The sequence below is a fragment of the Polyodon spathula genome, chromosome 18 (genome assembly GCF_017654505.1).
Source record: "Polyodon spathula isolate WHYD16114869_AA chromosome 18, ASM1765450v1, whole genome shotgun sequence".
NCBI classification, from domain to species: domain Eukaryota; kingdom Metazoa; phylum Chordata; class Actinopteri; order Acipenseriformes; family Polyodontidae; genus Polyodon; species Polyodon spathula.
In genome coordinates this window covers 4478972-4502142 of record NC_054551.1, presented here as the reverse complement: position 1 = coordinate 4502142, position 23171 = coordinate 4478972, and the positions used below count along the sequence as shown (strand labels likewise).

The 23171-nt window shown below is 37.4% G+C and overlaps 1 protein-coding gene across 4 annotated transcripts in view; it reads left to right on the top strand.

The window, feature by feature from the left end:
- LOC121331040 (trinucleotide repeat-containing gene 6A protein-like) overlaps positions 1-23171 on the top strand; it is a 106116-nt gene that overhangs the window by 20703 nt on the left and 62242 nt on the right. For 3 of the 4 annotated variants that reach the window (XM_041278154.1, XM_041278156.1, XM_041278157.1), the window contains one exon: positions 13983-14056. The gene's annotated coding sequence lies outside the window, so the exon portion shown is untranslated. Of the gene's footprint in view, positions 1-7719; positions 7804-13982; positions 14057-23171 lie in introns of those variants that run through there. The other variant, XM_041278155.1, reaches the window with a different exon arrangement.

Genomic DNA, 23171 nt, shown 5'->3' with positions numbered 1-23171 from the left:
CTTTAAAATGGATAGGAGATTTAAATAGATTTAAAAACTCGAATAAATGTTATACATTAACAAACCCCTGACGGGCCAGGTCTAATACACTTTCTTTTGTAGTATTAGTGTTTCTTTCATGACTGTCTTATGCCGTACTTTCTTTTTGTTCATGAAAATTAGGTTGCTTTCATCAAACCTGGTGGAACAATAGCTTCAGTTGTGGTATCATTTTAACTACTTAACAGGAGCAAAAGGGGCCAATTACTGTGCTGACTTTGAAAGGAAAAAATGACAGTCCCTCCAGTATGGCACCTCAGCAAACAGTCACAGCGAAGGCTATGGTATTGTATGCCCTACTGATACAGTGTCACACACAGGTGTGATGAGATCCCAGATCACGCTCACACTACAATGGGTTTGGCACAGTGTGAAAGTGGTCACGGCAGGCGCTCACACGCACACACGCAAGAACAAAGCTGAGACTTTCTCATGGAATTAGAAAGTAATTTGTCAAGTCAGATTAACAAACGAGCAGCTATTAATGAGAGAGTCAACAAATGGACTTTTTTTTTTCTGCCAAAACTACAGGATGGGGGTGTGGTGGAACGGTTGGCTATCCTGTACATTTGCAATTAAGCAGCATGACTCACCTCTCCTGTGTCTGCAGGCTTACAGATGCCGTAATACAAACCTGACACTTTAAGTGTGTAGGTTTTGTACAAATCTTGTTTATACAGCAGGCTTTTGGGGCACAGCAGCACTGGTCTTGTGTCAGCCACCTATATGTTTTCTGAATTGGTTTTCTGAACTGCTGCTGTTTTACAAAAAAGCCCAGCAGTGATGTCCATTGAGTGTAGAAGGTAGAACCGAAGTAAACTTGGCATGCTTGCTCCTGGAACCGCCTGTGACGTTGTTTGTATGACAGGTACGTTTAGTGTCAAAGGTGTAGGACATATTGGTATATAACACTGGGTGGAAGGGAGGGGGTTTACATTCGGATTACATGAAATATTTTTTAACAACTACAAATATATATTTATGTATTAACTACTGTGTAAATAGAATACAGATTCCATATTAACATAACCATATGTCTATTATATTTAAGAAAGGAAAAAGACAGATAATCAAGACATCGGCTAGGTGGAAAATTTGTATCCTGAGGGCATCACCTAGGGCAGAGGTTTTCAACCGAGGGTACGTGTACCCCTGGGGGTACTTCTAAGGGTAAATAATGAATTGATTAAACAGTATTATATATTATCTCCAAACCAATGTGCATTTATGTTTAGCAGCTCATAGATTAGTATAGCCTTTATTGTAACGACAGTAATATTCAATAGAATGAGCATTTTAAAGGGGTACTTAAAAAAAAAAAAAAAGGTTGAAAACCACGGACCAATGGTATTGTTAGCCAGATGAGGGATTCTTTCCTCTCCAGTGACAGAAATATAAACGTGTCTCTAAAATATTACATTGTGTCACTTTCTGTAGAAAAGGGAATGGATGCTGATGGCTGCAACACTCCATTTATTTTCTAGGCTTGATGATTTTTCATTTTCCAAGGAAAGTTTCTGACAATTTATCATACATTTCCCTCGCAATGTCTTCAAGTAAAATGCCAGCGTGGACATGCAATGTTAATTACACATGATGAAACATGCCTACCTTTTTATTTTGAGAAATTGCTTCTTTTTTTTTTTTTTTTTTTTAATAAATACAATATTGATGTCATGTTATTTGTAAACACTGTTCCCTGGCAAACGTGAGTAATTTAATTACATGACAAGCAATATCTGATAACGCAAGAGAGGCAAGCACACTGTATTTTTAGATAATCTTTTTAAGTGCTGCTCTATAATTAAGAAAGCTACAAATGTGGTAACTGGAAATAATTTTAATAAAAAGACAAAGTTAAACCCTTTACAGACCTTGTTAATTAAATTAAAATTGCAATGCAATTAAAATGTTCAAGAAAGGAAGCAACTTGAATATTGATGTGAATGCTAATCTTTTGTTCCCTTGCCCTCAAAAAAAAGGATCTTTAACATGAGACTATAGCGAATTGGCAACATGCCAGCAGGCTACAGGGGAAATTGTTTAATCTTGTGCTCCTGTATTTTAGCCAACCACCCTTCGTTTTTAAACTAAATAGAATAATTAATTCTGCATAATGATTAATGCTCTCAGTTGCCAGATACAAATTGATTACATCCGCAAATAACAAAAATAATTTGTAATCCCAAGGTGTGTGCAGGATCCCTGATTTATTTCTCAAAACTGTAAAAAGATTTTGTAGTTTAGTTAGTAGGCTGAGGTCAAGGACAGGGGTACAGGATTGTTTTTTTTTCATGCCGAGAAATGGTATATAAATATTTTTTTCTACGCAAATTTCCTTTCTACACCTGTTAAGTGTGGGTCAGGAACAATAGCTTATTATTTAATTTTGATGGAAAGCTTAAGCTACACACAATGAAAATAGTAAACAAAGCAGGCATACAGTTGCCATTCGGTGTTTGAGTAGAGTGCCTGTCTCAGCTGCAAACAAGGATCATTTGAGAATCTCCAAATGAACCGATTTCAGTCTCTCTACCCTTTTCTGAGAGAGCACCATAAATCCAGGAGCCATCGAATTGTATACTGTGAGTGTATGCACTGAATGAATATAAAAGAAATTCCAGCTGGGTTTTTTGTACGTCTGAACATGTTGAAGGATTGTAGTGGGATACATATTTATTTCAGCCCATAAAATGTCATCTTCCAATATCTCAAATTCTGTTGATAATTGACAAGTTCCTTGTGTCTGACGACATTAGACAAGCTGTAGTATTTAATGACTTCTACTTAACAGTGCCAGCACGTTCGACAATAAACCCCTGGGGACTAGTAATAAATACATTAAGAAGGATACTGCTGGCTGAAATGTATTTTTTCAAATGTGAGATACCCTAGCGTGTGATAGCAATCAAAGGCCGATCTAGGAATAAAACAGAAAGGTAGCTTATGTTAAACAATATATGATTGTATTTATGATTATACTTCACCTTTGATACTGCAACCACAAATACATCAGCGGTAGGGAATGCTTCACTTGCCTTCAGTGAAAGATGGATTTTTCCTTCATTTTTTTTTGCTTGCCGCTCAGAGATCTGGAAATCAATTCAAAGTGTTAATAATTCATAATTAAGTTGGCAATTATAAATAGCATGTGTGCGTATGAAAACAGTGTTGAGGCTTGCCTCTGACCTCTCTTAAACCCCTTAACAGGTACTGTTCCCCCTAGCAGCACCCTGTCTAGCAGCCACTGGGTCTGGAGGATGTCTGTGGGGGTGCTGTGTTTTTATTTAAATCATCATTTGAAAGAGTCCTGTTCGGTCATTCATGTTCGGATCGGTCTAGCCAGGGGATTCTTCATGCTTCGTATGGACACCACAAGTCAAAACCTTACTAGCACCTGAATATTTCCTGTCACTCCAGAGCACAAAATTAAAGCTATCCTGTCATTATTCATCCGTTTATTAATCAAAGCATGAATCACATAAAAAAGCACATGGGATAATCATTTAATAAAGATGTGCTTTATTATTTGAATTTAATTTTTCTGAATGGTGTGCAAGAAATCATAATTTTCACTACTTTCCTTATGTTCAAGAGCAACCTTGAGACAGACAGATATTAATTTATTTACTCCATCATCCCTTCTTTTATTTAATAATGTATGTGCTTTTTTACAAATGGAGAAGGAGGGGTTTATAATGAAAGTCTTGAGTCTTTGCAGACAGTATTGGTAAATGTGATGGAAGATTTGTGCTCTGGGGGAGTGCAATCAGCTGTGAACTCCACAATATATATATTTAATAACATTTGGAAATGTAAAAATATATATAAATGGCGTGAAGGTTTTAAAAAGATATGCTGTGATGCAGACTGGCTCTCAGTTACTGTGAAATGGGGTGAATACAGAAATATAAAGGTTAAAACATGTTTTCAAAGAACATTCTTGACCTGTAATGAGAGAGGTCATAGTGTGCTTCTCTATTAAACACTTGTTTACAAACACTTTATGGCAATTGGTAGAGATACCGAAGGAATCCAATAGCCAACAATGTCCAGAAAGGTGTTAAATACACAGTGGTCCTCCTCATTCTTGGAATGCTAATTACAAGGCTCTTGACGTTGTGTTTCCTTTGAGAAAAAAAAAAAAAAAAAGATTTTTCACAGAAGAATAAAGCTTAAAAATCGGATTTGTTTCAGTCAATCTCTCTTTGTAACGGTATCCAGCGTAAGGGCTAGGTAGCTCAATGAATCTCAATGGGCTTATGCTCCTGATGGTGCCCATCTTCTCCACAGCAGGGTGTACAAAACTGAAAAAAAAGATTCTGTTCCCAAAGCTTTTTGTAATCAAAGAGGATCAGCCTACCCCTGACAGACTGACTTTCTGCACTGCAGTCTGCATCTCATAGACCAGTGTCTAGGTCAGCTCTCTTCCCTGAGATCTGAAAGACCAGAATAATTCCCCGGGGTCTATTTGAATGATTTGCATAACAACAGATCTAAATACCTGTGACTTTTATTCCATCTGTTTTGTTCCCAAAGGGGTGATTTATTTACTCTCTAATTAACATCACTAGATACAATTATATTAGAGACCCACTGCTATTTATTAGATCATTAGGTGACCGCGTCTGGGTCAATATGCAATGGTCATTGTGTTTTTGATTATAAGCCATGAATATCTAAAAGAAGCTGAAACTATTGATCTGGCCCATGTATTGTATGGGGTCAAATTCTCCATAAAGGACAATGCTGTGCTATCTATGTATCGGTGTACTTAGGTGGAAGGTCCGTGTTTTTGTTCCTATAGTGCTTGCAGCGATAACCCTGAATATGCAATCGGAAGGTCACTATCTCATAAATCCCTTCAAGGTCATGAATCACCCAACAGCTTCCAATACAAACAAAGCTACAGTACTAGCAGAGGCTACATGTCTGTCTCCTGTCCTTTTTCATTTAACATTTCCCCTTTTTTTATTTCTTTGTTTTAATTAATTATCTGTTTTTACAAGAGCAGGAACAGAAGAAACACTCCTCATTTTTTCAAAGCTGCACAGAAAGTTTTATAAATTGTATTTCTATATCGGACGGACTAGAGTGCATTCTGGTCTAAATTGTCTTCATTGGACAACCACATTAGGTATTTGTGTCAATATTCGTTGAATAGGAGAGAGACCAAGCCACCCTAATTTAAATATGTTTAATAAACGAATACAAGAGAACTATCTACTGTTGTATGTACAACAGTTATTTAAAAAAAACAACCTGTAAATTGCAATACTAATACATAGCTGGTAGATTTATTTTCTTTTATATTATCTTTTATATATTCAATAACACAAACTGAATCAGGTTAACATTTGTAAGCGATTCTGCCCACCAGCCCGAAGTGGCTTACGAACCAACCTGGAACTTACAGCTGAGTATTTGAGTATAGCTGACAAAATGTAATACTCCTGGCAAGCCCGGGAGCCACACTGAATAAACTCTGCAGGTAGCAGCAAGAGGCATTTTCATTTTCTTTTGCCCACTCCCGAAGAATTAAAACCAGCTTATCGCTTCATTAAAGAAAAGGTAGCACCAGGTTTAGTTTGCAGATATAACAGGTTTAATATTAGATATTGCTGCGGGTCAGGAAGGGCTAAAATATTAAATAAAATCGAAAGCGTAAAAAATAAAAAGTGGCTGCAGCTGCTCTATGCTAATGCAACTGTATTACTGTAATGAAATGAATAAAATAGCAGTCATTTCATAAAGCATAACGTTTTACCTCCCACCCTCCTACAGTAACCAGACAGGGACTCAATGTGATGCATATACAGGAGCAGCCAAAACTAACAAACAAACAATGCTTTCTGGAAAAGGGAGAAACCTATTTACCACTGTACATGGAAAGACAGATGGTCAGATTTGTTTTTCTGTAATTGGGTGTCATCTTTTTATTTTTGTTTCCTGTTTTATGCCATTAAAGGTAACCTGCAGTCTGGCAGTGTATTAGATTACAGGTTTGCAGATGGCCCCTTATGGGCGCATTACTGGTTGTAATTACTGAGTTTCGTTTAGGGAAGTGCAAAACTGATGCTAGTGTTGTTTTTTTCATGTTGTACTAAATACATGAATTCACGAATAAAAAAAATGACATTTGTGGGATATCATGCATGGAAATAATTAGTTAATTTTGTAAATATTTTGGGGGGGGGGTTTTGGGTAAAAAATTGTGTTGGCTAAACCTGTTTTACTATTTTCTGTTTAAAGAAAAAAAATGCTGCAACTAGCTTGTGTAAAGGGAATAGAGTATGCTTTTTTATGAATGTACATTATTTGTTTTTAGTAGGGAAAGAATATTGGAAACAACTCATTGGGGTTAGTACATTTATACATAAATAAACAAATACCATTTGTTAAAACCTATATATACATATATATATATATATATATATAATTTATGTAAATGTAAATAACAAATGGGTACAGTACAATATGTTTTTTCATGCAGTATGTGCTACTGCAAGCATGTTTGAGTACTGTATTATTACAGTATAAACGGTTTCATGAGCTAATAATCTAATGTATGATGAATCTGAGCACAAATTGTTGATATCCATGCCCTTGAAAAACGTGAACAATAAGACCTGCCTTATATTTATTGTAAATTAATATTACCAACTGCTCCAGAATAAATGAGACCTAAATACTGTTCAGGATATTTTGTGCATAAATGCCAAGCCGCGCGATCATAGGCAAGCACCACCAATAACGGGAAATGAACAAGATGCTGGCTGAAGGAAAGTGTAATTACAGAGGACTGACACACTGTGAGCTATTTATGATAATGAAGTGGTGCATCAAATCAAATTAACCTTACTTATTTAACCCAAAATGCACTAAGGAAAGACTGGGTAATCTACCACTAAAGATGCTACACATCAAAATGTCGTCTCCTGTGGTCTTGCACGGGTGGGAGAAAGAAGGAAAAAAAAAGCTGGATTCAAACAGCCACACGAAAAAGAAAAGTAGAACTCTGCAGAAATGACAGAGTGAAAATGGTGGCTGCTGTTGCTGAGGCTGTGTTGTTGATGTTAATTAGGGCACTGAGGTTGTATTGGAGAGGCGGCTGCTGGCTGATGCAATGGGTAAGGCCAGCTTAGATGGAAAGTCCTCTGAGCTGCAGAAGCCAGCGTGGGAGAAAGCCGGCTTGTTGGATGCCACCAGCCTCTCTGCAAACGTGTTTCTTTCGTCCAAGGCTCCTCTTTGCTGTCTCATTCATGCTGTCTTACTGTAGCTGCTGCTGCCGCCTCCATTTTGTCTTAGCGTTAAATTTTGGGGTTTTTTTGTCCTGCTGTTTAAATTTTGAATTCGACAACTGCTTCTGCTTTTGCTGGTGTTTTCTCTGCAGCGCAGGTTCTCATCTCTACTGGGTGCACTGCTCTTGACTTTGGAAGCGAGCCAAGTAAAGGTCAGTATCCTCACTGCAGGAGGAGTTAACAAAGCAGAGGAATGGTTTTCATTAGCTGAGTGTTCCTGCCTACTAGAGCAAATTGCCAACATGCTAATGTGTGTCCCGCCTGGCATGGGCCACCATGCTCCAAATTTCATGTTGTTAAGCTGAAGGATTCGGATGCAATGGCCATACAGTACTAGAAGCATGACATAAAAGTATGTTCATTTTAGTCTGCAACAGAGCTATTTCCTATTGCACGTGTACCTTCACTTAGCTTGCATACTGGAAGAAATCTGTATGTAATGCATTTCCCGTGAGACTAGCTGGTAAGTGGCTGACAAACATTATTACTCTGAAGAAAAAAGTTGCTTATCATATTAACTGTTTACTTGCTGTAGAATGTGTGGATTAAAATGTTTAAGTGCATAAATGCATGCATTAATATATATATATATATATATATATATATATATATATATATATATATATATATATATATAATATAGAAATATAACTAAATAAAATAGAGAAAAGATCATTGAGTTAAGTAGTCTATAATTTGGCAGCATTTTTCTGCTGCGTTTTAGTGTTAAAAAATGGCCATTCAGATATGTGCATGCAAATGTACGTTTCACTGCATATTTATTATAATTTGTACATGTCTATTGTTTTTATTACTGTTTATATATATATATATATATATATATATATATATATATATATATATATATATATATATATATATATATAAATGTTGCTTAACTTTAGTTTGTCATTAAAGTTAATCAACGGCAAGCTGCATTTTAAGTGGAATGTGCTGGAAATAGCATCACTGTAAAATGCACCTGTCTCTTTCGTTCAGCTATCCAAGTGCTGTACAGTTGCATGGCTGCTTGCTTAACAGAGTGCAGTACTTTATTATCATCACAAAGGAGTCAGAAGCGACTGAATGGCATTGCAATTAAAATGTTTTATATTTTAAGGCATGTTGTGGTAGCTAATTCCAGTATCCAATAATAGCTGGCTGAGAATATCATTTTAACAAATTGCAATATAGCAATAGAACTTAGACTAATTGTTTTGTTACTTCAATTAAATTTATATTTTAATAAAAATTCTGCACTTAATAAACACGTGCATTGTATTTCCTTTTGGTAGAACCTGTGTATGATTAGCAAGCTTTAATAAAGTGGAGTCTGAGTATACCACAAGGGTATGTAACACTGCAGTCCATTTGTTTACAGATTTTGTGATAACCAGGCTCGTGTTACAGGCATTACGATAATGTAGTTGAATGACCGATTTATTATGAACTCATGAAATGCTGCTGTTTTAAATAAACTGGTTTGAAATGAAGCATTGTGATTTTAGGTGTTAGTAAAACTGAATATTTAATGTGCGTGAAAGTGAAATGTGTTTGTAGCAGAGTGTTACAGTCTGTGAGGGTGCTATCTTCCATTGCTTCACCAATTACAATAGTCACTCAGTTGCAGGTCTCTTCGGCTGTATTAATGTCTTTACCGTTAGTTTCTGTTAGATTGACACTTTTGTCTAATACAAGGCTTGACAAACCTAGCCTCGGGGCCCCAGTGTCTTCTGGTTTTTATGTTCCAACTGAGCTCTCACTTACTTAACTAAACCCCTAATTGAACTGATAATTTGCTTAGTTAGACCTTTCTAATTGTTTTCAGCTCTTAAACAGTTGCAGATTTCAAGTTAGCTATACGCTTTTAAAAGTAACTTGAAATCATCAACTTTTTAGAAACTGTGCTGTGCTTAATCAAAGATCTAGACCTAAATCTTTTTAAAAAGTTACTGAAATTGATAGTTTTAATGTTTAGTGTGATTTTCCTGTGCTAAATTAGTTGCAGTACTACAGTGTCATTAGCGTCTTCAAGACACACAGTAGATTATGTGGCAGACAGTTGTAATGAGTTCCAGTCATGCTTAGTTAGTGCTCTGTTAAAGCTTTGGTGTGACGAGCCCTGAATGATGTATACAGGCCTCTTGTGCAAAGACCTCCTGATAGGCCAGTGTTGCTCATGTATTTTAAGATAATGTGTCTATATTGCTCTTATACAATACATATATATATATATATATATATATATATATATATATATATATATAAACATTTTTGCTGAGAAGAGTCCGCTTTCCAACGTTTTGGTATAATTTCTTCATATGTATGAACAAAAATCTATATTTCCTCATGCAAGACCACAGAAGAAAAGCACATGCCTTTAGTACCCATTCACAAATCTGCTTAGGACAGACTCTTTACAGCAGCATTGGTTAGCAACTGGCACATGATGTACAACAGTCTGCAAAATGTGTCAAAATCTCTCAAATGTAGTCATATTGTAGTAAGATCCTGACCAGTTATTAGTTATCAACACAATCTTTATTGAATTAGCAGACATGAAAATGTGCTGGGATGGTGCCTGATACTTAATCAACATTAGGACAGTGGTGAATGGGAGATAAGATTTCCTCTAATCTGCTTTAAATGACTTCCAAATGGGGATTCCAGAAGAGATGACAAATGACAGACGTGATTAAACTAATTTAGCTGAGGAAGTCGCTGTGGATCTGTCTCTTGCTGAACAGGTATCGCCTCGAGGAAGCAAGGCGGTAGTTACTGTGCTAGCGAATGCAAACCTCACATTAACAACATGTTTCGCTTTTCTGTACATTTTAATTAACGTTACGCAGCACTTATTTCAGGTTAATTTACAGCATTGCAAATATTTAAACTGTATGTGGAATATATTTATAGCAGATTAGCGTACACTGAGCCAGGGCTTAAGATTGTAATATAACTACATTACTGTAAAACTAGAAATTCGAAATCTTCAGAACCTAGAGTAAGCTTTTTAATGAGAGTTGCTACCAAACCTCACATTGCTTAAAATCTACTAAAAGTCAGCTAAAGATAAACAAATATATATTTTAATATTAGATTTAGTTTGGCATTCTGATGCTGGATTTCACTGGAAATGCCTGTACAAGAGGTCATATTCATATTCATTCCAGAACCACGTTTAAATGCATTCAGTTTTCTTGCCATCAAAACCCATTTAAAGGCTTTCATAGCATGCCTCAAGTACAGCATTTCATGATGTCAGATACATTTTGCTCAGAAAAAATAAAGCCCAGGGTAAGCACACAAACCAGAATTATTGACAGAGTCACACAGAAAACAGCTGAGCTTCAAAAAAGTTTTCATCAGTGAAAAATGACAATGAGATGCACTGCAGGTAGCATCAGACATGGAGCAAGAGAGACACTCTTGAATCGTTCGTCTATTCTCTTGCAGGATACCCTTGTCCACCTGTCCTTAGACCCCACCCTTCCACGCCAAATGTGTAGCTGACATAGTTAATAATGTAAGATTATAATTAGAATCCTGTCACCTTTTAGAAAATGAGATCCTGGTCCGGTGTCCACTTCTCTGTTCTTATTCAATATTCAATCTGGCCCTGTGATCTAGCCCAGCTATTTACAGAAATGTCACAATTTTAGTGCAGTCAAGCTGTTTTCAATGAACAGTTCCTGCTGTATTGTTCTGTATTGCAGTTATCCAATAGTAATATTTCTTCCTTTTAAACTGAATATGATTGAACTGCTCAAGTGCAACATATTCTCTATTACATTTATTAGGTACAGTCTACTATGAGGAACACCTAAAGCTACACTGTATGTGTGTGTGTGTATGTATATATATATATATATATATATATATATATATATATATATATATATATATATATATATATATATATATATTATAAACATCTGATTAACATGTTTGATTTTGTTTATTTTAATAATAGTGAAACATTTGCAACCTAGCAAAATCTTAACAAATACGTCTTTGCAGCAGATTTCTGCATGTTGTGTGTAGAAAAGAAAGAAACAAAAACAAAATGGTCAAGTGGGATCAGCCTGCTTTTACTTACTAACCCAAAGAGGTGCTTGTGGCTGTTTAACCATCTGTTAACAACATAACCAGATCAGCTGTAATAAATAGATACAGCAGCTTCAGAGGTTATCTGTATTAACATGCATCTCTGCTAAATTACACGGTTAAGATGCTCAATAACTTTCAAGCAGCTAAACACAATCATATTGAGTATCTCATTGTTTCTACCCCAGTAACAAAAATAAAAAAGTATTAAAAAAGAGCAGATTTCCAGCACTTATTTTATGGTACTGCTTGCAAATCAGTATTTTAACAACCTGAATAATGAGAGTTGCTCCCTTCAGACAAAGATGCCTTGATGTAATTGAAATTGCAAACAGCATGTAAATACTGCTGCCACCATGATATACTGTATATAGTTTGGCTAACGCATCTTTGATTTCTTTATTTACCAGTAATATGACATAAAAAAGAGCATTTTTTATGTCGTTATCTCCAAATAAATCATTGCATTTCACCATGGTCTTTTTTGCGGGACTGGTATAGAAATCATCAGGGCGCTGGCTCCCATCCATCACTGCGGCGTGCCCAGCAGTACGGTCTACACTATGTGAGGTTTAATTGAATGCAGCCTGTCCCGTGATTTTTCTAAAACACTACCGCTGTGCGTTCAATCACTGTGCCTAGCAATCAGGCAGCTATCTGCATCTGTAAACTTGGGCACATGTCTATGTCCGCCTGAAAGAAAGAAAGAAAGGAAAGGAAAGACGTTGAAAATACGAGATATGCCTTTAGGCTTCCTAAAATATTTCAAACTTCCTTTGTGTACACAAAGGAATACCTGAAGATTGTAAATGACCACAAGGGCGCAAGACGATATTGCATTGTAGAGGCGATTATACCAATGCTGAGATCAGTCGGGGTCAGAACCTCCGGATAACAGTGTAACAATACGTCTTCATTCAGTGAGCAGCAATTTATTTTAATCTCTAAATATATTAATGTTTCCACTTACCAGGGCAGTTAAAAAGCTCAATGAAACACATGTACACACGCAGACAGATAGAAAGGGTTTTAAAATAATTCAGCTCTGTTCTGTGTTTCGTATTGTATTTGTTATGACAGCTGATTAATAAAACATTACTTATGTCCATCTTGATTTTGTTTAATTACCAGTTGTATTGTTAATGTCTCTGGGGACACAATCAGGCAAAAACGGCTTGATGGATTATGTATGGAATCTAGGTCAAGATTTTAACAGCATTATTGCTTTGTGCTTCTAGAACATATACTGCGCTGAAAAGGTTAAACTCGTGAGACTGTTTGAATCAATTACAGTAACCAGATGCACTAATTGTGATTAATTGAAACTTAAATCAATTTTGTTTAACTTAAGTGTTTGCTTACATTGAAGATGAGGGATATATTGCATTAATCTTTCCATATTAAGTATTAAGTTTTAGCATGGATCCTTATTATTTGAAGTACTGTAGTTGACAACTACCATACCCTCCAATAAGTATTGGGACACAGGATAGTGAACCTACAGTACTGTAAATGGGGTTTACTAAATTAGGCAGAAGTTAAGAACTACTTTTTTTTAAAACTTAAATATTTATTTAAAAAACAAAAAAACAAAGACAAAAGTAGTACAATAATTCATGCCAGTATTCAGTATGCAAGTTGTGCAAATTATTCTACCTGTATTGCAAGTTGGTCCAAGAATAGCTTTGAACAGTTGGCAGTATAATGTTTGCTGTAGTCAATGGTCTGAATTTGTACAGATCCTGTTTTGTGGTATTTTCTTCCTCTGTGTAGGGGAGTAAGCAGCTGCAGTGAACTTGAATTTACGAGCTTCATAAATTACACTCAGTGGACATAGTTTATTTTTCAGTCCCTCAGATGTGTACAGTATGTCATTTGTTGAATTATCCCACACTGTGTGGTCAATTTTAATTTCTCCTCCCCTATCTCTCATTTTCAGCAGTCCTCTCCTGTGTTTTGCAGCTGCTCTGCATCATGTTTAAACTCGCATGACGATATCCCGGTTTGGGCAGTGTCCCAGGAAGCCCAGTCTTGAGGAAATGGGCTGAACCTTACAGATATAACAGGGAGAGTGATAATAGAGATCAGAAATGTCACAAATGTAAATAAGAAGATTAAGCACTCTTTCTCAACTAATTGTCACTGTCATCAGGGCTCGGTTGCATTTTGCTAATTTACTAGAGAGACATTTTCAGTTGCTTTTTTTTTCCTGTAGAAAGGGGGGGATTCATTTGTCTATACTGTAACAAGTGAAATTGTATTTACTTTTCTAGAGTTGCCAATCAAAATGGGTCAAGTTATAATAAAAAAAAGGGGAAGACACATAGGTGTGCTTTCTAAAGTTTAATGGTTTGATTATAGAAAGAAAAATCCAAATTAGGATTCTGTTTGTCCTCGAAAAAATTGTGCAAGCACAGTTAAACTTGAGTTGGTTCTGGATAGTTTTGTAATGTTGATGTACTTTGTCTCCTCGTAAACAGAACTATCTGTGCACTGATTACATGTTTAACATGTTTATTTATTTATTTGTTGCAGGTAAGGGAAGGCATCTTCTCCTATAAGTACCACCGAGATATCCATTTCCCCGCTGTCCAAGAAGAAATCAAACAGTAAGTGGGAAACATTATTTTGCTGTCATTTCATCGTCCATAATTATCTGTGTTCCATTCTGTAGTGTCCTTTCATCTACTGTCTCTGTGATCTTGTTTCTTGTTACATTTTGTGAGGGCCACCTATGAGAGTAGCTGTATAGTACAGTACTTGGGAATCCCATTGGTTCAAGCTGGTAAGTAGTTACTAACAGGAAACAAGATGTGTTGTCCCCTTTTGATGCAGTGGCTTCCAAATGATGGATAATGTTATAAAGTTGGCTGTAGTTTTTTATTTTATTGAGGACTGTGTTATAGTGAGATTCAGTTAGACCCAGTGAGCTGGTGACCAGCTAAGAGTTGTGAATTGGAAAAAACTTTTACTGGCCTCTTCCTGGGAACTCAGCAGGTACCGTATGTAAAATACTATAACATTATTAATTATAGAAAATGAACAGATGACTTTTACTGTAAAGGGATCTTAATCTGACCTATTTTTCAGTTCCTCAACCAGCATCAATTCTGCTGAACCAGCATAACCAGCTGAAAACCAGCAAACCACCAGCTCTGCCAAGTATACACCAGTGCTAGTCATTACTGGAGCCTTCCTCAGGGGATCTATGTATTGTTGATTTTCTAATACTGTAGTAGTTTAAATGAATCTTACTTTCTTCTGTCCTCCTTTCTTCTGTCATTCATTTCTTTAGTTCTGTTTTAAATATTCAAATAGGAAAATGATTTGGTCTTGCGATATTGTTGCTGGAACTTGAGTCATGTCTGGGTGGGATGCCCAGGCAATAGCAAGGGTAAAAAAAAACAACTTGCAAGCTGCTGTTGTTCCGCTTCAAACGGTCTATGGATAAAAGCAAGTCTTAAAACAGCATCATCAGCTATTTTCTACTCATCTTTGAATGCAAGTCGTTGTAATGTACAGCAGAGGCCAGGGCTAAGCTTGTGTAGTAAGCCCAGAGGAGCTGGCTAGTGGATGAGAGAGGGGGCTTTGTGGTCTTTGTAAGTTAAACAGAGCTCTGCAGTACAAAGAGAAGGTGAATCTGGACACATGAAGGTGAAGCAGGGTAGTGCATCACTAGGACACTCTGCAACTGAATCTTGGCTTCATTTTGGTGCAATAAATGAATGACTGGAGCATCCCCATCACAACTTTAAGTGTCACCTCCATAACAGAGAGCGTGCAGACTGGCATCAGTGCCACCCACATACACTCTGAAACCAGCAGATTAGATACTGGAACACGCCATAGCTGGCCAATGAAGTTTTGTACTATAGTGCGACAGCCATTTGTGGAATCTTTTGAGAACTGTTGCAGTCTTAAGGTGTGTAAAAAAAATTAAATAAAACCTAAATAAATAAAAGGTCTTTGAGATTAAAAACTTGAACATGATACAGAAGTCTCTTTCACTGTTAGCTGTAGCCCCCATAGCAACCTTGAAACGGCCTTGCATGATCACAGACAGCGCAGAAGCTGTTATTGTACTCGTTTTAGGAGCTGGCAGCTGTCGCTCTGTTCCTCGCATTAATTGAACCCAGCAATGGCCCATACAAATAATTTAATAGCTGAAAGTAAAATTTTTTACAATAAATCTGCACCCCAACAGTAAATGCTGTATCAATCCCCTTTATATGAAAAGAGGCCAAATGTTTAATATGTTAATATATTTATTATGCAAAGCACTGTAGTCCTATGTTAGGTGAAATATATTAAATATAGTAATGGGGATTACAAGCTGGGTGACGAAATGCTGATACACAGTCAAGTGTCTTTATTAAAACATGCAGGCAGGACATCCCAGGAAATTAACATTGCCTATAGCTATTTGTCAGGATAGTCAAAGTTAAAAATCGGATCCTCTGTGCAATAATAAATAATATTTGTATATGATGTCTTTATGGGGAAAAAAAGGGGCTATCCAGTTTTCTTATTAGCCGTGCAATCTCTCTGGATCTAATTTTATTAATATTCAACTCTGGAGTGCTAATAGATCTCAGCTGGTGGGATTATTACAGAACAGATAATACATGTAAATAATTATGTTTCCGATTTAACTGTACGTGTAGAGTTTGATGGGGTACTGATACGTCTCCATAAAGAGCATCTGGAGAGTTATTTAAAACCAGTTAAGAGCGTTAAGCTCATACAGTATCTATAGTAATGTGTTATCCCCCTTGTAACTGGGCTGTGCTTTGCTGTTAAATGTTAGTAATTGCTGTTGAGGAAGAACTTTTAAGCCGAAACCCTTGGATTTTTCAGCACTGAATTACACGATGATACAATCATTCAGATTTCACCCCAGTAACTTGCGTGTGTCCTGTTTCATTTTTAACCAAAAATCTACATGTTAAGGCATTTAGCAAAACAATTGAGGAACCTGACGTCCTGCGCTCAAGTGTGGACCACCCGAGTCTGTTACATATTCACCCAAGAATTATATACATCATGCATTCGTTTGCCATTTCCACTTCGCTCAACGGTCTACACACTTACTGAAGCATGGGACAAACAGATTCTAATAACTATAGGGGGGACTGGGAAAATATGGTATAATTAGGCAACATGTTGTAATCTGTTTGCCTTCCATCTGTTGCAGCAGAAGCTACAGTGTATCCATCAGCGCTGACAGGCTAGGCCATAGCCAGTGATTAATCCACCCAAAGGTTTCCAAAACAATTAACAAGGCTGACTAATTGCTGCTTTGACGATGGGGGACATATGCAAATGTGGATTCCAAGCACTGTAAAACAGAGTGCTGTTTTATGACCCAATCCAAAGACTTTGTTGTTGAGTAACATGGTGGGTCTCTTAAGCGGGAGATATTCGCTACCAGTCTTAATGCTCAGGTATTTTAGGATGATGTTCATGTGTAGAGTATGTTGATACCAGAATTAAGGTGCTTTAAATATTTAGCATGATCTGAAATTCTGGTGAATTGGTTGTATCTCTTATGAATAGGGTGTTAAATGAGACATGTAAGATGCTGTGGTTTTTAGACATCATGTTTTATGAGTGGTTTCTGTGAGGTAAAGATGTGCCCATTGCAATGACCATTGACAGCACTGAACTGCATGTCATGCTCTAGATCTTTTCACACCCTGTAAATTACTGAACCCTTCTGTGGTTGAGCAACAGTAAACACTCAGGAGGATAATGAAGTTGCTGCCTTTCATGATTATTCTTTGCCCTACCGTGTCTGATTTAATCAAACCAATATTAAATGCTTTTTAATCACACGTTATATTCAATCCAGCTTCAAGACAGCAGGGTGGTTTATTTTATTAGCAGTCATTAACATTATCTGATGCACCAGTTACATCACTTTCAGGGGCCCTATTAGAAAACACATTATGCTAAAAAGCGCATTTCAAAGAGCCATGCTTTACAGTGTACTCGTCTGGTCATATCAGACAGTGTGGCAGAGCAAAGCTCTGCCCTTTTTAAATTGGCAGGGATGGGGTTAATTTCCCCTACCTGCCTGGGTTTATTATGTTCAGGTGGCTGGGGTTGATTAGGATAATTAACGATCAATCAGCGCCCAGCTACCTGACATAAAAGGAGGCCTCTGCTTCTCATTTGGGAGGAGGGAGCTGAGGAAGCAGGTTGGTGTTTTGTTGGTTGTGATTTTTCAATTTTCTAAATCCAGTGAAGGCATTGCCCAGCCTGGAAACCTTTATTTTGTACATTTTGCTTTTTGTCTTTGTTTTTGTGTTTCAATCCCTTTGTTTTGGCCCTGATTTTGATCATTTTTCGATTATTTAAAATCCTCATTGCTAAATATTATTCCCATGGCAAATGTTAAACAAGCTTAAATTAGTAAACAGTGTGAGACCAGCATTAACTTTTCAGTGGGAACTGTTTACAGTTTGAATTGTGTTGCCTCAATCATTTAGGCTTATTGGCATTGCTTCACTAATTTAATGAATTTAATTGCAAGCTATTCTGTCCTACTTATCAGTCTTTATAATAATAGAATAATTCCCTCTCTAATAAAGGGAATGCATGTTTATACATACCAATTAGGATTACTTCCCTGTTAATCCTCATAAGCAAATTAGCCTCCAGTGAAGGTCAAGTCTGCATGTTTGTTCTGAAAGGAGTAAAGGAAAAAGTGTTGAGTTTGTGAAAGGGTTACAGAATAGTGGATTATTCCTGCGCCAGTTCAAGACTTTGAGATGCTTCCGACAGTTAATAAACTGGAATTGAACTGAAATTGATCAAATGAATGATGTTTGTAATTGACTGGCTTTCAGTTGTAAAACTTGGTGGAGATTTGTTCGTTGTTGGTTCTTTGACTAATCCTTAGTTTTCAGTTGAATCACAGTTCTCAATCGTCATGGTTATGAAAACAAAAATATCCAGAAATCTTAATTAGATCTGTAGAAGAAACCTTGTACTCTGTATAGAAATATCACACTTCAGCACTTCTTACCTGATAGCAGTCTATTTTACAATGTGACCAAGAGGCCATGAACAGATAACGGAAGACACATTTTAACTCCATATCTGAGTTTGAGGTGACAGTGGAGAGCAGAAGCTCAAGCAAGCACATCAGGTAAAATTAAAACCGTTACTGGTAAATTAACAAAAGAAGGCATAACATAGAAAATAGCGACATGTATTTCAAAGAATAATTGGGGAGGGGATACTCTGCGGTCGAGTTCATTAAGCATTTGTTTAAATGTATTGCTGAAAATAAAAGGGAATAATCTGCCCTCAGAAGCCTGGAATTAAAAGAAAATGAACCATTACTCAAAGTGACTGCAAAAAACGCACAAGATTTACAAGCTTCAGGCAGATGGAACTTAATTTGGTAGGATCAAGGATAACGAAGGAAAATAGGTCCTTATCTGCATGGCCATGGCGGCAAGACGGGCCGTAATTACACACCCTTTAAAACTGGCTCTCGTCAAGGCATTAGAAGAGGAACATCTTCATTTGTCAGAGGAATTTGTGATTGGTGCGGGTTAATATATAGCGTGATTGTGGAGCAGTTTGCTGTGGCTGAGGTGATTAGAGCACAGGCCCAAAGGCAGTAGCTGCTTAGACTGCTGCACAGTCTCTTTGTAAAGACAATTTCCTGAACCATTTCATGAAGCAATGATTCTTTAAACAAAAAAGAGAGTATTACAAATTATGGAGGGCTTCATTTGGAGAAGAGGTGAAACTAGTGCATATTATATAATACAAAGTCGTGTTTTTGTTTTAAAAGCTAGTTGAAAGATTTATAAAGGCTTTTTTTTTTCTACCAGTTTACAAATCATGTGTTACCTTGGGAAAACTGTATTTGTACACGTTTTAAAAATAGCCCTGTGAGTATTTTTATATGAAGTCCTAGCAAATTAATTGAGCGTGTAGTCATGTAAGGTTAATGTAGTTTGACCACCAGAAACAAACAGCAATACGGGCTGATTAGCCAATTTGTCAGGGCAAAGGAAACATTTCAAATTGAATTGCAGATGGCTGCAATTGCCCATTGCTGTTTTAGTGAGTGTCACACACAGCAAAACCGTTTGAAGGAGGGCTGGGCTTTTCACAGGCTGTGCTGCAATAGCTTTACAGCCCCTATACAGATGTAAATGGCAGGCATTAATTGCAGAGCTCAGACTTGAACGGGCCATGGTTATGTATATGCCTCCCTATTAATTGCACTATGGGAAAATAAAATAAAAGGGCAAAAAAGGTGAATATAGGTTGGTCACATATGTTATTAATTAGGTGATTCTTAACTAATATATACTCTGTGTGTGTGTTTTTTTAATTCATGTTTCTACACATTCTACCCCACAACTTCCAAGTGAAAAAAATATATTTTTTAGAAAATTAATTAAAAATAAAAACTGAAATAGCTTGGTTGGATAAGTGTCCACCCCCCTGGTAATAGCAATCCTAAATTAGCTCAGGTTTAACCAATCACCTTCAAAATCACACATCAAGTTAAGTGGCCTCCACCTGTGTTAAACTGTAGTGATTCACATGATTTCAGGATAAATTCAGCAGTTCTTGTAGGTTCCCTCTGCTGGGTAGTGCATTTCAAAGCAAAGACTCAACTATGAGCACCAAGGCGCTTTCTAAAGAACTCTGGGACAAAGTTGTTTAAAGGCACAGATCAGGGGGTGGGTATAAAAAAATATCAAAGGCCTTGAATATCCCTTGGAGCACAGTCAAGATGATTATTAAGAAGTGGAAGGTGTATGACACCACCAAGACCCTGCTTAGATCAGACCATCCCTCCAAACTGGATGGCCGAGCAAGAAGGAGACTGATCAGAGGGGCTACCAGGCCAATGGCAACTTTGCAAGAGCTACAGGCTTTTATGGCCAAGACTGGTCAAAGTGTGCATGTGACAACAATATCCCAAACACTCCACAAATCTGGCCTGTATGGGAGGGTGGCAATAAGGAAGCGATTACTCAAGAAAACCTGCAGCCCTCTGCAAGAAAACTGAAACTGGAACAGAACTTCACCTTTCAGCATGACAACGACCCAAAGCACACAGCCAAAGCTACACTGGAGTGGCTAAGGAACAAAAAAGTAAATGTCCTTGAGTTGCCCAGTCAGAGCCCCGACCTAAATCCAATCAAAAATTTGTGGCATGACTTGAAGATTGCTGTCCATCAATGCTCCCCAAGGAACTTGACAGAGCTTGAACAGTTTTGTAAAGAAGAATGGTCAAATATTGCCAAATCTAGGTGTGCAAAGTTGGTAGAGGCCTATCCCAACAGACTCACAGCTGTAATTGCTGCCAAAGGTGCTTCCACCAAATATTAACTCAGGGGGGTGGAGACTTATCCAATTGTCATCTTTCAGTTTTGTATTTTTATATATATATATATATATATATATATATATATATATATATTTTTTTTTTCTCAATAAAAACTTTTTTTCCCTTAACAGTGTGGAGTATGGTGTGTAGATAAGTGGAAAAAAATCCTTGTTTAAATGCATGAAACTGAGGCACTGACACAACAAAATGTGAAAAAAGTTCAAGGGGGTGTAGACTTTGTATAGGCACTGTATGTGTGTGTGTATATATATATATATATATTCTTGAAAGATGTGCAGCTTAGTCTGCTAACAGCAGTTACTGAATGAGCTTTGCCTCCACCGGCTTCTTCACAGCTGATGCCAGCTAAGAAAGGCGAGTTGCAGGCAGTCCTTGTAGGAATCTGCAGCTCCGGAGTTCCCTGCCTCTTTGTCGCAGCCTCTTTGTGCCGCACCTTCCCGTTGCATTTGGCTCACAGACAATCTGCTGCTGTCTCGTTGCAAACCCATAGCCCTTACCAGTCTTATGTGCTATGACCTAGACACAGTGCACAAAACCTACTGAGAATTCAGCTCCGAGATCAATTAGCTGAGTCCGCCTTAACATGGTAAAAGAGAAAGAAAAAAGAAAGGTCAAATCGGAAGGGGTCCTCCATCAGACCCCATGCATGTTAAACGATGTTTACACCAGGAGTCTTTGTTGATGTGACGGCTCCCGTTCACTAATATTTTATGTTATTTTATTCATGTCTCCTATTGACACTAGGATAAGACTCTGGGGGGGGGGGGGGGGGGGGGGGGGGGGGGGGGGGGGGGGGGGGGGGGGGGGGGGTATTGCCTTGCAGTTTGCCTTGCAGACTCATCCCAGCAAAGCTAAAACACTACAACATTTTATTATCTTGGACATGTTTAATCACCTTTTCCAAAGTGGTAATTTTGTGGCAATTAATTATTTTGGTTTGAATAGCAATAGACTGTTGTGTATGGGGGGGGAACAAAAATAAAAGGGGTGGACTGAGCGGTGCTTCAAATAGCAAGGGTTGCTGCCTCTGTCTGCTTTTCTATTTGTTAATTTCAGAATCATTATTACATGCATGCTGGATGCTTTTGTCCTTGGCTAATCCAGCTCTTTGGGAAAGAAACAGGAGGGTAAGAAGTCCAGCTGGCCATTCACAAACCTATTATGCAGATCTAATCCCGGAGTTACTGCTGCAGAGAATAGAATGTCCTGTGCAGCAGTACTAAATTTGTGTTCATCTGTATGTCTGACACAGAGACATCAAAGACCTAAACTAAACGTTTAGTGTGTTACCTAATTTCCCCTTTTTAATTTTCTTTGTCGGTTTCATATGGCATTCATTTTATGCTTACATTTTTTGCGTGCTGTTAATTTGAGCTAATGTTGCTATGGATCAATAGCTGTACTGCATACAATGTGTTAAACAATGCAATCGTTGTACTGGGCTCATCTTGAGGTTTGAGAAATTTGCTAAAAAGTCCAGGTGAATAGAGAGACTGCCAATTTGAATATGATCAAAGTGTTTGTTCATTTTCTTTAGCAAAGGGGGAAGGCACGATGAGACAGTTTAACTTTCAAGAACATTCCCTGAATACTGTACTAGTTGTACTGCATAGCCATTATCTAATCAACTTTTTAGATGTAAGTAGCGAGGTTCCGAAAAAGATAGTATTACATGTCCCCAGGTGTTGCTACAACTGTTTAAATAAAGTGTTTCAAAGCTCTTTTCAAAATGTCCGCTCTAGTGCACTGATAGTGTCAGGATCATTGCCCGCATTATCAAACAGGTAACACAGCAATAACGATCCATGATGCGGTAGGGAACAGAAAAGCCAGAGCACTTGCTGTGTGTGTTTTTTTAGTTTTTTTTTAATCACTCTTCCTGCAGTGATTTAGAGCAGTGGTCTTCAACCCTGGTTCTGTGGACCCCCTGTGTCTGCTGGTTTAAATTCCAACTGAGCTCTCAATTACTTAACAAGACCCTTAATTTGCTTGATGAAATGACAATTTGCTTAATTAGTGTAACGGTCTCAAACCCCAGTGCACAACAGCGGACATTTTGAAAAGAGCTTTGAAACAGACTTTAAAGTGTAAAAAGTTGTCAGAATGTTAACAATGAAAAGACAAATGACATTATTTACAACAGTTGTAGCAACACATGGGGACATGTAACGCTGTATCTTTTGGAACCCCACTACTTACAAGGACAGCTGACAGTGAGATTAAATATTTTAATAGGGCTGTCTGCCAATTCAAATTTAACATCAGGTCAATCGTCAGAAGCAAACAGAAATTAATATTTGACAAACACAAGCAGTCTACAAAAGCTCAATACCCTG